At 39.7% G+C, this 16,220-nt stretch overlaps 1 long non-coding RNA gene across 1 annotated transcript in view; it reads left to right on the top strand.

The window, feature by feature from the left end:
- LOC111948243 (uncharacterized) overlaps nt 1–16,220 on the top strand; it is a 79,481-nt gene that overhangs the window by 50,199 nt on the left and 13,062 nt on the right. The window lies entirely within an intron of this gene.

Below are 16,220 nucleotides of genomic sequence, written 5' to 3' on the forward strand. Positions count from 1 at the left end.
ATCACAAAATCCCCCAAGACCAGGGATGTGGATGTTCTGTGGAAGAAACAACAGCATGAAGGACAGGAAGAGTTCTTCCTCCTTGTGGCCTTAAAACGTCCTTCAGGCTTCCTCCCCTGGTGCCTGGCGAGGTAAACGACCCTCTGTTTGTGTCTGGCAGGAGATCCCAGAGTGTGACTATTCTGTCCACCCTGCTGTTGGACACCACTGACAGACTCCTGATCTCCACCAGGACCTTGGTCAGCTTCAGGACATGCTGGTGCCAACTGGGTCACCTAACCGGGCTGCAGTTCCAGAGGAGATATCTGGCCCAGAGATGGCGGGCTCTTCATCCTCCTCTGGGAGACCAGTGACAGCTGCAGCCTCGTCTGGAGCGTCAGGGTCCACGCGGACATCCTGCTGGTACAGGTACTGAACCCAGATGAGCTTCTCTTCAGTAAAGACAAAGAGTTCAGTTAATTTTTGTAGATTGATATGAAATCAGTTCTACACCTCTGGCCTCTTTTGATATTATTCACCTGAGTACATGGCCAGTTTGGTGAAATCATTAACCATCTGAAAGCCAAGCACCCTTTGGTTCTTCTGGTTAAGCATGTGCTTGAGGTGTCCACTGTGCAGAGGTGACAGATGTTCCTCAGCTGCAGCCGGAGGTGCAGCTGCTTCTGCGTGGTCCCCGTTCCACCTCACCCGTTCATCTATCAAGAACGCCAGGAAGTATTTGGGTCTTGCAGAAGTCTCTGAGGGAACCGTGTAAACATCAGCAGTTAGGTTAACAGTTGGGAAATTGCAGATAAAGTTCGAGGTTTCAAATTTACCCTGTCAAACTGAACAGCATCTGCAGTTACCTGGGATGAACCGCTGGAGGTGGAAGGACCCCAGAGACGCGAAGCCTCTTGCATGAGAACCTGACCATGCTCGTTTCCGAGCATTGTCAGCTGAAACAGCTGAAGTCCAGCCCCTGTCCATTAGCCTGAGGCTGAGGGTCACAAACTTTAAAATAGAAGAAATGAACATTAGACCCATCACCTTGTTGACCACCAGTGGGGACTGAGACGCTGTCCTCTCTCCCTCCTTCTGGTGGGAGGACACCAGGTTGATGGCGTAGCCCACATCTTTTTCCAGCTGAAAGAGGAAGGTCTTGTCTTGATATTTTCCAAACTGGGTCTGCCACTGACTCAGCACCAGGTTGTGGTTATTGATATTCCCCACCCTTGCTTTTTACCACCTTCTCCAGGGTTTTGGCCCTGTGGCTCTCTTTTTGGGTAAGCAAGTGCTTTATCCTCATTTGAGGCTTTCAGGCGGAGAGTCCTATTGGACGCCCTTCCACAGACTGGATGTTCAGCTGGATGAGTACAATGCCACATCCACCTTTGGATCCATCCTAAAAATGGACTCCAAGAAGGTTTGGGAATGTTTTCTCCTGTGGATTCTATAACAGCAGACTGAGTCTGTTCTTAAAAACATCTATGTTGAGATGACAGAGAATCTTGCAGGAGCTGCCTCTGACTCTGCCGCCTGGGTTACTACTATTGGAAATGAGCAATTCAACCTGATGGAGATCAGGAGTCTGTCAGTGGTGTCCAACAGCAGGGTGGACAGAATAGTCACACTCTGGGATCTCCTGCCAGACACAAACAGAGGGTCGTTTACCTCGCCAGGCACCAGAAGAGGAAGCCTGAAGGACGTTTTAAGGCCACAAAGGGGAAGAACTCTTCCTGTCCTGGAAGGAAGGAGAGTGTCCAACAGTATGATTCGTTTCTAGAAGTCTTTTCCTGACTATGAAATTTGCTTCATTTTTTGGTGCTGTTGTTTCTTCCACAGAACATCCACATCCCTGGTCTTGGGGGACTTTGTGATCCTCAGAGACGCAGGGCTAGGCAGCCCCAGGCTAATGGACAGGGACTGAACTTCAGCTGTTTCAGCTGTCGTCCTGATGGGGATTTGCATATCTAGCTTGACATCAGATGCCCTTTCTAAAACGACCCTCTGCATTTACCCGGACTTGGGACCGGCACACGAAAGCACTGGATTGTGCCCTCTTGTGGTTGCATTAAGTTTTGGAAATGGCATGTTTCCTGTTTTTATTTTTATTGATTTGATGTATTTTACAATAATTTTGTATATAATTAGAGTCAAATCATTTTCTGTTTTTTAAACAGCTTTTTTTAGTTTTAGTCACATGAAAAGAAAACACAAACAAAATGAAAACAGTGGTCAATTCTTGGTGCTTTGTGGGTCTATTTGTTGTAAAGTGTCCATTTTTTCCACTTTCGCTGTAATTGTGCCTCTTGCAGTCTCAGTCTGTATTTTATTGTTTCCGTTGAATAGACATGATTCATTGTTGATGTCCATTGCTCCTTTGACGGGATCGATGTAGTGCCCCAGTTCCTGATTAATGTTATTTGGCGGCTAGTGACATAACTTTAAGTAAAAAGTATTTGTCACTTTGGTGGACAGAGTTTCCCGAGAACATGTAAAAATAAAACAGTTCTGGTACCAAAGGATTTGTATATCCCAGCACTTTGCATGTTATATCACCCACCATCTTCCAAAATCCTGTTCCTTTCGAATACTTCCAAAACACTCGTGAATGGTCTACATTTACCTCTCCAAATTCCCACCAGAAGCTCTGATTTATTTTGAACTGTTTGTTCTTCAGTTTAGGTGAAAAATCTTTTAAGGTTCTTCTCCATGTTTGGGATCCAGTGGCAGTATGCTGGTGTCTCCACATGTCTAACCAATCCTGCTCAGTTATCTTTATGTTGAATTCTTTTTCCCAGTTATCTTTTACTTTTAACGCTGTGTTTTTGTCATACTCCTTTAAAGATTTGCATAGTGTACTAATCAATTTAGTATTGCTGTCTTTAAATGCCTTTATAATTGTTTGAATGATCCCACCCTCATCCCCAGAAGAGTCACTCTGTATTGCAGTCTTATAATAGTTTCTCATTTTTTAATTTCTAAATAATCCCGTTTTTCAAGGTGAAATTGCTTTGTCAAGTTCTCCAGACTCTCCAGCTTTCAGTCCTTCTTTTCTAACAAACACCATGCTGTTATTCCTTTTGTCATCCAGTATCAGTACATTTGATCATGTTCTAGTTGTTTAAGTTGCCTATCATATAGAACCCATTTGAATTTTTGTAGACTTTTTAAGATTTTGTAGTTTGAAGCATATATTTAGTGTATGATTTCTTATGGGATCTAGATTCATTTTTTTTGTTTGATAAAAGTCTTTATCTCCAATAATGTTATAAATGGGTTCTTGTAAAGTTTCACATTCTATAATTTTTTTTAAGGATTCTGGGGTTTGGTTTGGTTTTGGTGGTTTTTGGTCAAGTTCTGAGTTGCCCTCAGTCACACTGTTTCCCCGTCCATCATGATCCACAGCTGTCGTCATTTTAGCCAATTGCCCTCAGCCTATCTTCTGAGAAAACCAGATGTATGTCTGAACAAACCCCTTTTGTAATCTATGCCCAACTTTTTACATCTTAATCATTTTTTTGATTGATTGATTTTTTTAATTTATTTTTTTACCTATTTATTTTTGTCTGGTTTTCAGTTCATCCTTGTCAGGAATATAGTTTTTTTAGTAGTTTGTGATTATTCTTTGGCTTTTCTCTGGGCTATTTTTGACTTTATTATTCTCTGGATCAATAACTTCATAGATTGAATCTAGCGCCTGTTGTTTTTCTTTGTTCTTTTGTAGCAATTTTGTTTATTTAGGCCCTACTTCCTGGTAACTTTGTTAAGAATAAATCAGCTTTTTTTTCAATTTCTTCCTCTAATGTGTTTTTGATTAGATTGTTTTTTATTTAATGTTTTGTATTTGTTAATATATTTCTGTTGTATTTCTTGTCATGAACCTTTCAAATTCTTTTCATTTTATAGAGTATTCTTTATAATTTTTAGTTCTATGTTTCCTTAACCATTTTGTTTTTGCTATTATTTTTCCTCTAATTATTGCTTTAAGAGTTTCCCATAACACTGTAGGGTCCACCGCTCCATTATCAATTTCCTCCAAATGTTGTCTTATATCAGTTTTTACGTCTTTTCTAATTGCTTCATTATTCCAAATCCCAACATTCAATCTCCATGTGGTTTGTTTTTTTTCTATTTTAAATATTTATTTACATTTAGAATAATATGGTCAGACACATCTGCACACTCAATTTTACATTTTCCAACTCTACTAATATCAGATTTATAAATAAACAGCATCGTCTATTCGTGAACGTTCTTTGTGATTTGCAGAGTAATGTGTAGAATCTTTCTGATGGGGATTTAAAATCCTTCGCACATCAATCCATCCTAATTCTTCTGTGAATTGAAAGTTTTTTTTTTTTTTTTTTGTAGGGGGGAAACCGGAGCATCCCGGAGAAAACCCCTAGAAAAGTGTGTGTGTTTGGGTGAAGGGGACTTTATGGTAAAGCATAAAGTTTGAAAAAAGGAACTAAAGCTTCAATCTGCAGAAAAATTGCAGGAGGCGTGAAGATTATGTGTCTAATGTTTTTCAGCTTTCTTTCTTTCACTTGTGTGTGTTTAGTAACATTTTTTTGTGCAGCTCATGCATGGGGGGGAAACCGGAGCATCCCAGAGAAAACCCCTAAAAAGTGTGTGTCTGGGAGGGGGAGGGGGGGGGGGGGGGCATTTACTTTGAAAATCAAACAACGAAGCTTTATTTATACAAAAGCTCTTTTTATGTTTCAAAGAGCTTAACAATTAAAAACAACAAAACGAGAAGAAAACCAACCAACCCTTCCCCCCCCCCCCCCCCTTATTCACACATGCAGATAAAATGACTATAAATAAATAACTAAAATAAATAAATAAATAAATAAATAAATAAATAAATAAATAAATAAATAAATAAATAAATAAATAAATAAAACAATAATATCTATGACAGAATTGAAGGCTTGGGGATCTCATACCAGGAGCAGCTCAGCCACAGATCATCGCCACGGCGCCCACCCACAGCGGACAGCAACAGGGTCCACGCCACAGCCGTGAGGCTGCGACGTCGGCCCCCACCCGCCTCAGCAAGGGCGGGCGCCGCGGCAACAACCCCAGACCAGACCAGCAAGCCCTGGTAGAAAATATCCCCATATGAAAACTTGAAACAGCTACTAAAGATGGTAACAATAGATACATGACATCTATTTAAAGACTTTTAGACTTTCTTTTTCTTTTTGTCCTTGAATTCCTTGTGTGTGTTTAATAATGCCTATCAATCATAACGTTTGTGGAAAAAGGAGTAAAACCTTTATCTAGAATATCCACAGAAACGTTGGACAAGCATTACGTTGATCGTGTCAAATTCTTTTGTCCCTAATTGACTTTTGTTTCTTCAGGTCCAACACACACCGTTCCCACTTCAGGCTTTTTTAAGATTGGTTCGTCTTTTTGGTTCTGAACCTCCTCCAGCAGTTTTTAATTGTCCCAGGATTTTCTTTTTTCCTTTTCTCCTGGCTGTTTTCCTTCTGAACAATTCCACATAATCTACCTTGTGTTCAGACTTGCGTCTGGACATCTCTTCTTGTGGCCTCATGGTTTCTTGCTGAGCAACATTTTCCTCACATTTAGCAGCAGACACGTCCGTCTGATTGACAGCAGTTGTGTCTTTGCATTTTTCATAGAGGAAGATGATTCCATGTAAGCTAATGTCAGCCAGACTGGCCTCATTTGCTACAGAGATGCGACTGTCGTTTGCTTTCAGAATGACACCATCTTTGAAAACGTAGGTGTAGAAGTGATTTAGTCTGTGGCAAATGACAGAGGACAGGTTGAATTGTTCCTTCTTGCCATTGATAGGAACATAGATGGAACTATCTGGTCTGACTTTTTCCCTGACTGCAGACTGTCTTGGGACATACAAGGGAAATATGTCACAGTCACCAAAAGAGATTTCCGTTTCCACATTTGACGAGCAAAACTGACACTTCATGTTGGAACAGATATTTTCAGCGTTGCTGCCAAGAAGTGAGGCGATGGAATCTGTGTTTCCTGGTTGTGGTGGAAGGAAGAACATGTTCCCCAAATCATTGAACCCACATGAGATGTTCTGGCACTTGTAACATCTGCTTTCTTGGTGCATGTGGAGATTTGCTTGGACTCCACAGTTTTTCAGCCAGCACAACAAAGGATTGATGAAGTCAGCAATGTCATTTTGTTGTCTGAATTCTAAATCTGGTATGACACGAGCTAACTCCAGTAAAGCTACTGCCACTTTAGATGGAGAAAAGAACGCTCCTGGGGTTTGGACTGCATTCAGAAACAATTGGGAAGTGGCTGGTATGGTTGATATGGCAGCCATGACTTCTGGGTCCAGGGATTGAACGGCATCCCTCACAGTATTCATATTGATTATAGCTTGGAAGGTGGAGTTCAACCAACAATTGTTGAAGTCGTTAGAAAACGTGCAGAAGTCCTTTGTTAAGTTGTGACTATTAACTGTTGAAGATTTCAAAAAGCCGTTGTTTGGAGTTTGTTTGGGTGCTGCACTTGTCACTCCCACTTTAGTGTTCATCTTGTGTTGTTCGTAATTGTTTGTCGTAAAGGGTGTAGATGTCATGGGCTGTTCCATGGAGAAAGGCTTAATTGGTCTTAAGAAAAACATTTTCCTTCTCCTTTTAAGGATTTGGGACTTCATCATGACACTACGTTTGACTAGTTTTCTTGCTGTCCTAAGCAGAAATCTTTGCATTGCAAAACTTTTCACAAACATCTTTCAGGTATTTCTTTCCAGCTGTCTCTGTCCAGCTCCACGATAAGATGTCTTACAAAACAAATGTAGGTCTATTTATATCTTTTTTCCAGGTGATGTCACATGACATGATTTATGACCTCAAATGACATCAGTCAATATTCTGAAAGTCAACAATGCAAAGACATCATCATTGATGACATCATCGTTGATGACATCACCATTGATGACATCATCATTGACGACATCATCATGGATCGCATCACCATTGATGACAACAACATTGATGACATCAGTGCTGAGGCTGTGTCTGGTTAACTATTATTTAAAGTATTTATTTATTTGTTTATATATTTTTATTTTTGTCATTTCTGCCAGTTCTTAAAAATAATAGAAGTCTTGTGTTGAGCTCATTTTGTCTGATTAAATTGTTTGAATCCATTATTTTTTCTGGACACTTATGGACACATTTTTAAAGCAGGCAATAGAGTAAAGCTTTATTAAAATCGCCTAAAACTCTATTTTTTCTAAAGTGTTCCATAAGAAATTACACGCAGACATGTTTGTAGTGTAGAGCTCAGACTGTAGCATTTGTCAATATTTAACCCTTTAATGACTCTTCAAACTTGCTTCATCCTACAGAGAAATACATTTAGATATGATTAAAACTGAGGGAAAGAAACAACAATGTATGTTATTAACTCAACATTGCAACAGAATTAGATTTTGTAGTTCACTTCCTGTTTAAGCATACACTATATTACCAAGAGTATTGGCTCACCTGCTTTGACTCACAAATGAACTGAGGTGCCATCCCATCTCTAACCCATAGAGCAGGTGTCACCAACACGGTGCCCGCGGGCACCCGGTCGCCCGCAAGGACCACATGAGTCGCCCGCGGGCCTGTTCCAAAAATAGCACATCTCATAGAGAGCTGCGTCTAAAAATTAATTTTGTTCTGTTGCTATTATTTTTTTAATCACACTTGTATGTATATAGATTTAAAAAATACTATCTTAAAAATACTTTAAGGTTAACGCGCACAATATTTACCTATGGGCAGTAAAGTAGAGCTTGTGGGATGTGGAGAGTAAGCTAGCGGGCGCTGTATGCACTTTCGTACCCCAAAAACATGGCAGAAAAAAGAAAGAAAACGTATCTCTTTCACAGTGAATGGGAAGAGGAGTTCTTTTTTACGACTGTAAAAGAAACCTGCGTGTGTCTGATTTGCGGGACGACCGTGGCGACAGCAAAACGGCACAATGTGGAGAGACATTTCAATACGTGTCACAAAAGCTACCATGATAAATATCCACCTGCAAGCGCCCTACGGGCAGAAAAAGCCCGTGAGCTAAAGACCGCTCTGGGTAAGCAACAGTCTTTTTTTACGAGGCCGGCCAAAAACTCACAAAAAGCATCCGAAGCCTCGTTTAGAGCTACACATTTTCTGATCAAGAAAAAAAAGGCATTTACAGATGGAGAAGTTGTCAAAGAAGCGATGTTATTAATTGCTAACACTGTATTTAAAGACGAGAAAAATGGAAGCGACCTAATCTCCACTCTTTCCGACGTCCAACTGGGGGCATCTACGATGGCAAGACGAGTATCAGCTATGTCCAGTAACTTGGTCGATCAGTTGGAGCAGGATCTGGCGAAGTGCAAGTGGTTTAGCCTCCAGTGCGATGAGTCCGTGGACAGCAGCAGTACAGCGCAGTTATTGGTTTTTATCCGGATGGTGTTTAATGATTTCTCCACAAAAGAAGAACTCCTGACACTACTGCCCTTAAAGACAACTACGAGAGGAGTTGACATTTATAACACGGTGAAGGAGTTTTTCGTGCAGAAAAAGGTGCCATTGGAAAAGCTGGTAGCGGTGACAACAGACGGGGCTCCTGCTATGGTCGGCCGACAGACAGGTTTCATCGCTCACTGTAAACGTGACCCAGACTTCCCCAAATTTCTGCATTACCATTGCATCATTCACCAGCAGGCGTTGTGTGCGAAAGTGATCGGCTTTGGGCACGTGATGACTCCCGTTGTGAAAATCATAAACAACATCCGCTCCAAAGCAAAGCAGCACAGGATTTTCAAGGTACTATTAGAGGAGATGTCAGCAGAATATGGGGACCTACTGCTACACACAGAAATCAGATGGCTCAGCAGAGGACGAGTTTTGCATCGTTTTTTGTCTCTTTTGCGTGAAATCAAAGAGTTCATGCAGTCCAAAGGCGAAGATGTCTCACTGCTAGAGGACACAGAGTGGACACTTGACCTTGCATTTTTGGTGGACATTACTGGGAAACTAAACCTCCTGAACTGCCAGCTGCAAGGCAAAGGTAAGACTGTTGTCGATATGATAAGTGCTTTAAATGCATTTAAAGCCAAAATGAATGCATTCTCTGCAGATTTACAGAGAAAAAAAGTTCTGCACTTTCCCTCTGTGCAGTCAGTGCTGAAAGACAATGCTTCTGCATCTGAGACATTTGAAAAAGTGGCAGAAAAGTACATTGAAGTAATAAACAGACTTGGGCAAGAGTTTGAGAATAGGTTTTGTGACCTTCATCAGCTTGAACCATGTGTGTTCTTCATTTCCAACCCTTTCATGAATGGGGACACAACATGCTTTGCTGAGCAGTTAAGTGCAACGTTCAACTTGGATGCTGGACAGGTGGAGATTGAAATTATAACATTGCAAAATGATCTCCATCTCAAAGCCTACCAGGCTGCACCAAACTTTTGGCGCCTTGTTGACACAGAGAAGTACAGTGGAGTATGCACAGCAGCCATGAAGGTTGCCAGCCTGTTTGGCTCAACCTATCTCTGTGAATCAGCATTTTCTGACATGAACTTCATCAAAAACAAACACAGAACACGCCTCACTGATGCACATCTGAGAGACTCACTCACAGTTGCAGTGTCAAGTTACACACCAGATTACAACACACTGGTGAACAGCATGCAATGCCAGTCTTCCCACTAACCAAGGACGGATACCAGATGTAGTCAGTGACAACATGGTAGTGCCATGGCAAAGTTGAATTAAAATATTGAAGAATTGTGTTCAATTTAAAAGTGTGTTCATGACATTTAAAAGTTATAATTTTGTTAAACATAACACAGACTTGGCCATTAGTTCAAAATGTGAAATAAAAAATGTATTACATATTTAAAAATATGTAAGTTGATTTTGTTTAACATTACATAATTGTTAACTTTTTGAAACATGTTGCAACATAGTTCATGATTTGTTAACAGGGCATGTCAGTGGCTTGTGCAAATGGGATATTTTTTGCTAAAATGTAGTGATGTAAGTGATCATCTGAAAATGTAACAAATACTGTGATTAATAGAGATAAAGTGTTGAATATTGATATCTGTTTCCCACCTTGTTGTCATTTTTGATAATCATTGTTAGAAATCATTAACATGATCAGTGTTTTTACATAGGTGAGTATTACTAATCATTATAAATAATGTATAACTAAAGGCAAACTGAGCAAATTTGTTATTTCAGAAGAGCGTATCAAACTGGTAGCCCTTCGTATGATTCAGTAACCGTGAAGTAGCTCTCAGTTTCAAAAAGGTTGGTGACCCCTGCCATAGAGGCTCTCAGACTCTGCTCTAATTCATCCCAAAGCGGTTCAGGTCAGGACTCTGTGTAGGCCAGTCAAGTTCATTCACACCTGACTCTGTCGGCGATGTCTTTATAGGTAGATGACATTTGGATGTACTTACTCTAGATTTGGTGAAAAGCCTGGAACATTAAGAAAATAGCTCTAGTTGTTGTTTTTCTTGTTATAATTTAACCTTGAGTCTCAAGGAAGCGTCAAATTAAGGAGCCATGCAAAGCTTCAGACCAGGGTGGTAGAAAATGCATGTGTGTTGTAGCAGCAATAAGAGTTTAAAACCCAAGAAACTCTTGGAAACAGTGACACTTTCTACAATCTCTACTTTGTGTTTGTTCTTCCTTTGGTCCTCCAAATCTTCAAATTAAAAAAAGGATTAAGACGAATCAAATCCCCGCTGTTCATCTCTCAGATGATTGCCCAGATTTAGAGATTGGGAGTAATGTGGTAACAAGAATCTAATCTATCATTTGGGATTTGTTTTTTATATTACGACCAAATAAAAACTGTCTCGGAGACGAAAGTTGCTCATTTTTTCCCATAAAAAAATTCAGATGCTAAAACAAATATATTTTTATATCGTCTGGATATTTTAGAGACAAATTATAAATGTATTACAGCTGAATGAGGAGTTTACTTCACAAAACTACAAATATATTTTGTCAAAAGGTTCTCGTCCTATGGAATCCTATACTGTTCATAATTAAATAAATAAATATTTGATTAAATAAATAAATGTGACCCCATGCAAATACACAACCAACCAATAAATCTCTCATAAATATATAAAAAGATCATGAAAAGGTGAAAAACCTGCACACTGATTTTAAATTAGGCATTATATTATTCAATATATTTCATTTTGCTTTAAAAACCTGTTTATTATTTTAAAACAGCATTTTAAAATATTCATTTTTAATCATGTGGAATATTATTATAATTCTACTTCTTTTTTCAGAATCTTAGATTTCAAAATCAATATTTTCCAAAGTAGCTTTTTTTATTTCATGTTGCTGTTTTTCACAATGGCGTATTTATTTCATGAAGAGCTTTTTCAGCAGAATGGGTCTATCTGTCAATCAGTGAAGGTGGGCGGGATCTAAACGCTCATTGGCTCATCCATGGAAATCGACTCTTATTCCTCGATACCCGCTCTGACTGCGGTGTTCCAGTCAGAGAGATGACATATTTCAGCGATATCCGCGCGGCTTTATTGACATTAGAGCTCAAATAGAGACAAACAATCTGTCTACTGCAGAAGATCCAAACATCTACGACACTGTTTTTGTAGTTTGAGGGTTTGTGTGGACCAAAGGAGCTCCGGTCGTCCACGTCTCGAATTCCACGTGAAACACTCCTGACTCTTACGCAATTCACTCAGCTCTCGTTTGCTCTGCAGCTAACAGCTCTGCTGTCTGAGCTCACAGATCCAGTCTGACGTCATCGTGCCTTATGTCGGCTCGCAGGAGGCGAGCTGGCGGACCGATAGAGAGTCGGACCAGACAGCAGTGGATAGCGGAACAAGCCTGCTCGGGCCTCCTGAACCTTATGATATTTTTTCTATTTTCATTGAGACAATAAAAATGATTTTAAATCAGGTCCTCTGGGGACCTCTTGGGGAAAATGTTGAACCTTTCCTGCGAAAGTTTCTCTTTCTGGTTGTAAACGCAGCGGAGATCCGGGGTTTGGTTTGGGATCACTTCCCCGTTCAGACCTCTCAGAGCGGGTTATTAAAAGATTCAGTCTCTATACTTTGGATATACTTTTTTATTATTACTTTTCCGGCGAACTGAACAACAGACCCTTAACTTAACTTGCTCTCACACACACACACACACACACACTTTTTGCGCTGGGCGCTCTGATTTATACGTAACAGACATAGTTTGACTGCAGGAGCTGAAGACTCTCTGGGATGATCTCATGAACTCAAACATGGAAACATTGCTGTGGAACTATTCCAAATAAATAAACCTGGGGCCTGTTTCAGAAAGGAGGTTAAGTGTAAACTCTGAGTGCATTAACCCTGAAATCAGGGAAACCCTGGGTTTTCCGTTTCAGAATGGGAGGTTTGTTAAACCAGAGAAAGCAGAGTAAGTCAAACCCGTTTCTGAAAGAGAGGTAACTTATACTCGGAGTCCGTATCCATGGTTACTTATGCTGTGAACCTAACCTGGTCGGGAGCAGGTTTTATTCTCCAAACTCGAAGTTTCTGCCGGTCTCCTCCCCTTTTTAAAGACGAACGACGTATTTTTCGCTTTAACCTTCATTGCCCACATTTCCGTCACACAGAGACGGTCTAAGGCTACGTTCACACTGCAGGGCTTAATGCTCAATTCGGATTTTTTGAAAAAATCCGAATTGTTTGCTAGACCGTTCACATTTCCAAGGAAATCCGAACTTTTGTGATCTCCAGTGTGACCGTGACACGACCCAAACGAGACCCGCATGCGCAGAAGCCAGAAGAATACTCAACGGTGAACGACGTCACTTGTTGTTTGCGGAGCGAACGTTAACAATTGATGTCAACAACAGTGTTGTCAAAAGCGGAGCTCTTTTTGTAATATTAAATTTATTTTCACGAAGGAGCAGCACAATTACAATCTTCTCATTTTAAGAAGGCAATGGAGTCGGGATCGTCTGTACCCACTGTTGTGGAAGAGGAATGTGTATGTGTTGGGCCCGCGCGCCCCGTGTGTGTGACTGGTGTCAAGCCAGCCCTCTCTCGTCGAACGGCTGTCAAGTGAGCCCTCTCTCGAAAACGGTGTGCCCCTTTTTTACATACATCGCGGTAACTGCAAAAAGGACTTATTTCTAAAGTGAAAGCATACATGAAATTTCAATGTATACCCCCCCCTCCGAGATATATTATTAGATTTAGATAGTTGTATGTCAAATGTGGAATTTCAAAGTAAAATCCGATTGAAATCATGTATGAATGCGTTATTGCCACATGTTGACACAGCTTTAAAATGAAAACTCCTACTTTCCACAGACTCATTTCACTTCTCACTTATAGTATCCCACCTGGTGAGGCCACAAAAAAGGTTTCAGATAGATCTGATGTGGAATTTCAAAATAAAACACAAGTGAAATCTGTTATTAGAGCATTATTGCCACACATGTTGACAAAGCTGTAAATTGAAAACTCCTAGTTTCCACAGACTCATTTCACTTCTCACTTATAGTATCCCACCTGGTGAGGCCACAAAAAAAGTTTCAGATAGATCTGATGTGGAATTTCAAAATAAAACCCAATTGAAATCTGTTATTACATCGTTATCGTCACATGTTGAAAATGGTGTAAATTGAAAACTCCTAGTTTCCACAGACTCATTTCACTTCTCACTTAAAGTATCCCACCTGGTGAGGCCACAAAAAAAGTTTCAGGAGGATCTGATGTGGAATTTCAAAATAAAACACAAGTGAAATCTGTTATTACAGCATTATCGCCACATGTTGACAAAGCTGTAAATTGAAAACTCCTAGTTTCCACAGACTCATTTCACTTCTCACTTATAGTCTCCCACCTGGTGAGGCCACATAAAAAGTTTCAGAGGGATCTGATGTGGAATTTCAAAATAAAACACAATTGAAATCTGTTATTACAGCATTATCGCCACATGTTGACAAAGCTGTAAATTAAAAACTCCTAGTTTCCACAGACTCATTTCACTTCTCATTGATAGATACCCACCTGGTGAGAGCACAAAAAAAGTTTCAGCAGGATCTGATGTGGAATTTCAAAATAAAACACAAGTGAAATCTGTTATTACATCGTTATCGCCACATGTTGACAAAGCTGTAAATTGAAAACTCCTAGTTTCCACAGACTCATTTCACTTCTCACTTATAGTATCCCACCTGGTGATGTCACAAAAGAAGTTTCAGAGGGATCTGATGTGGAATTTCAAAATAAAACCCAATTGAAATCTGTTATTACAGCGTTATTGTCACATGTTGAAAATGGTGTAAATTGAAAACTCCTAGTTTCCACAGACTCATTTCCCTTCTCACTTAAAGTATCCCACCTGGTGAGGCCACAAAAAAAGTTTCAGCAGGATCTGATGTGGAATTTCAAAATAAAACACAATTGAAATCTGTTATTACAGCATTATCGTCACATGTTCACAGAGCTGTAAATTGAAAACTCCTAGTTTCCACAGAGTCATTTCACTTCTCACTTATAGTATCCCACCTGGTGATGTCACAAAAAAGTTTCAGATAGATCTGATGTGAAATTTCAAAATAAAACCCAATTGAAATCTGTTATTACATCGTTATTGTCACATGTTGACAAAGCTGTAAATTGAAAACTCCTAGTTTCCACAGACTCATTTCACTTCTCACTTATAGTATCCCACCTGGTGAGGCCACAAAAAAGTTTCAGATAGATCTGATGTGGAATTTCAAAATTAAACCCAATTAAAATCTGTTATTACATCGTTATTGTCACATGTTGACAATGGTGTAAAATGAAAACTCCTAGTTTCCACAGACTCATTTCACTTCTCACTTATAGTATCCCACCTGGTGAGGCCACAAAAAAGTTTCAGATAGATCTGATGTGGAATTTCAAAATAAAACCCAATTGAAATCTGTTATTACATCGTTATCGTCACATGTTGAGAATGGTGTAAATTGAAAACTCCTAGTTTCCACAGACTCATTTCACTTCTCACTTATAGTATCCCACCTGGTGAGGCCACAAAAAAAAGTTTCAGATAGATCTGATGTGGAATTTCAAAATAAAACCCAATTGAAATCTGTTATTACATCGTTATTGTCACATGTTGACAAAGCTGTAAATTGAAAACTCCTAGTTTCCACAGACTCATTTCACTTCTCACTTATAGTATCCCACCTGGTGATGTCACAAAAGAAGTTTCAGAGGGATCTGATGTGGAATTTCAAAATAAAACACAAGTGAAATCTGTTATTAGGGCATTATTGCCACATGTTGACAAAGCTGTAAATTGAAAACTCCTAGTTTCCACAGACTCATTTCACTTCTCACTTATAGTATCCCACCTGGTGAGGCCACAAAAAAAGTTTCAGCAGGATCTGATGTGGAATTTCAAAATAAAACACAAGTGAAATCTGTTATTACAGCATTATCGCCACATGATGACAAAGCTGTAAATTGAAAACTCCTAGTTTCCACAGACTCATTTCACTTCTCACTTATAGTATCCCACCTGGTGATGTCACAATATAAGTTTCAGAGGGATCTGATGTGAAATTTCAAAATAAAACCCAATTGAAATCTGTTATTACATCGTTATCGTCACATGTTGAGAATGGTGTAAATTGAAAACTCCTAGTTTCCACAGAGTCATTTCACTTCTCACTTATAGTATCCCACCTGGTGAGGCCACAAAAAAGTTTCAGATAGATCTGATGTGGAATTTCAAAATAAAACCCAATTGAAATCTGGAACATTAAGAAAATAGCTCTAGTTGTTGTTTTGCTTGTTATAATTTAACCCTTGTGCTATCCTAGGCACTTTAACATTGGGAGTTGGGTCATCTAGACCCACTAGACAGTGTGCGGAACCTTTTTTCTTCATTGATTCGTGAACCTCACTGGTGTCCATGGATTACATGAAATCTTTCCACCTTTATCCACCTTTGTCATGGTAGGGAGAACACGTCAATGTAAGGGTGGGGTCATCTAAGATAGCACAAGGGTTAAACAGGTTTTGTTGAAATGAGTCTCAAGGAAGCGTCAAATTAAGGAGCCATGCAAAGTTTCAGACCAGGGTGGTAGAAAATGCATGTGTGTCGTAGCAGCAATAAGAGTTTAAAACCCAAGAAACTCTTGGAAACAGTGACACTTTCTACAATCTCTACCTTGTGTTTGTTCTTCCTTTGGTCCTCCAAATCTTCAAA

This window comes from Oryzias latipes, chromosome 11 (genome assembly GCF_053564925.1).
Source record: "Oryzias latipes strain Hd-rR chromosome 11, Olatipes_Hd-rR_3.1".
NCBI lineage: Eukaryota > Metazoa > Chordata > Actinopteri > Beloniformes > Adrianichthyidae > Oryzias > Oryzias latipes.